Raw genomic sequence first — 1920 nt, forward strand, 5'->3', positions numbered from 1 at the left:
ATGCGAAAACTCTAAAAATTGGCACGATATGCAAAGAAAAATCCTCCAACAACGATGAGAGGTCGGTAATATGATCAGAAATGGTTTTCAGGCGGTTGAAGATGAAAAAGAAGAGAGCATGCAAGGATTTTTTATAGGAAGACTCGCGCCTCTTGGATTTCTGCGCAATCTCACGGGCGTGCAGAAATTACGCAAGCCCGTGCGCCTCATCAAGAGAGGTCCACATGGGCAGATGTACTTTTTTCATGGAGACCGGTCACTTTTTTCTTCTCCCTAGCATTCCATTGGTAGCTGTTTAACCCCATTTCTTCAATTAATTGACGGGCCTCATCGGGGGTCTTGCTACCTAAGGTACCTCCTGCTGCCGCATCCAATAGTTGCCTTGTACTCGGGTTCAAACCATTATAAAAGGTCTGAACAATCATCCACTCTGGGAATCCGTGTTGCGGGCGCTTTCTCAGGAACTCCTTGAACCTTTCCCATGTCTCGAATAGAGACTCCAATTCCAACTGAACAAAGGATGAGATCTCGTTCCTAAGCTTTGCTGATTTTTCTGTAGGGGTAATAACGGGCCAAAAAAGCTTCTACCATCTCCGCCCATGTGGTAATTGATGCTCTAGGTAATGAGTGTAGCCACTGCTTCGCTCTTCCCTTTAGGAAAAATAGGAAGGCTCGCAAGTTGATTACATCATCCATCACCCCGTTTATCTTCAGCATATCACACACCTCAAGAAAGCTCTCTATATAACTGTTTGGATCTTCATCGGCCAAACCATTGAATTGTGGGGATTGCTGCAACATGTGGATGAATACCAGCTTCAGTTCGAAGTTCTAAGCTGTAAACGGGGGACGCACAATACTCGACTGTGTCCCCAACACTGAAGGTCTGGCATAATCGGATAATATTCGTTGTTGCTCATTCTATTCTGCCATATTTTCAAATTCTTCCACTTCCAAATCAGCTAAATTAGACTATTCTTGCACAGGATCTTTCCTTTTTCTTCTAAGTGTACGTTCAAGATCAGGATGTCCTTCAATCAATATTGAGGGATTCCCTCGTGTCATAACCTGGAGCTGCACCAAAAAGAAACAAAAAGAAATCAGAACGATGATAGAATAAGAAGATATGAAATAGAATGTATAGTGAAATAGCTAAGAAAACAAAGTGCAAAGTATCTCTAAACGCCTACTCCCCCGGCAACGGCGCCAAAAACTTGACAAAACCCCCTTGCGTATATCCCGCAAGTGCATGGGTTTGTCAAAGTAATAATCCCGGATGAGCGGGTATCGAATCTACTGGGAGTACGTAATAAAAACACTTAATCCTCTTCTCAGCTATGTGAAAGATCAGTAGTGATAAGTGTGACAATGATTCAATTCTCAAACGTAAAAGCAACAAGTAAGAGAGCACGAGTAAAGGAGGAGGTAAGGCAATCGATAAAAATGGGGTACTCGGATAATGCTCCACCTAGGACAATCGTTTCAAGTGCAAGAACCCTCTATTATGCTTCCTAATCAATGCAATGGTGAGTCGTGAAAATCCTTAAATACATAGTCCCAAATCTAAGGTCAACTATGCCTAACTCTATACATGTCCCGGAGGAGAGATTAGATAACCTCTCAACCTCGCACTCGAATAGAGTTGCAATGAGCTCTAGGGATTCCAAGTGATAAATCTCTTCCTAATTATAGACCTAACCCATTGGTCCAGGTGGAAGGTCCCCCACAATTAAGCCCTAGATACTAAGATCACCTCAACGCTTCACTCCGTTGCACGCGCAACTAAGCCCTAGTGGAGGGTCATCCCTTATACCATTCGCTCTATTATGGACGCAAAGAACTCGAGGAACGGAGGTAGAATCTATCACGCCGGAGGGGAAAGGGGACGCTCTTGTACCTCTCGACTCACCCTCTCAACCA

The 1920-nt window shown here is 43.9% G+C and overlaps 1 non-coding gene across 1 annotated transcript; it reads left to right on the plus strand.

Moving 5' to 3' along the window:
* The first annotated feature begins 435 nt into the window (after nt 1-435).
* Nucleotides 436-542, plus strand: LOC120254591. The gene has a single exon (XR_005534667.1). It is a non-coding gene; the product is annotated as a small nucleolar RNA R71 (small nucleolar RNA).
* The last annotated feature ends 1378 nt before the right edge of the window (nt 543-1920 follow it).

The sequence above is a fragment of the Dioscorea cayenensis genome, unplaced genomic scaffold, assembly GCF_009730915.1.
Source record: "Dioscorea cayenensis subsp. rotundata cultivar TDr96_F1 unplaced genomic scaffold, TDr96_F1_v2_PseudoChromosome.rev07_lg8_w22 25.fasta BLBR01000518.1, whole genome shotgun sequence".
In the NCBI taxonomy this organism is placed as follows: domain Eukaryota; kingdom Viridiplantae; phylum Streptophyta; class Magnoliopsida; order Dioscoreales; family Dioscoreaceae; genus Dioscorea; species Dioscorea cayenensis.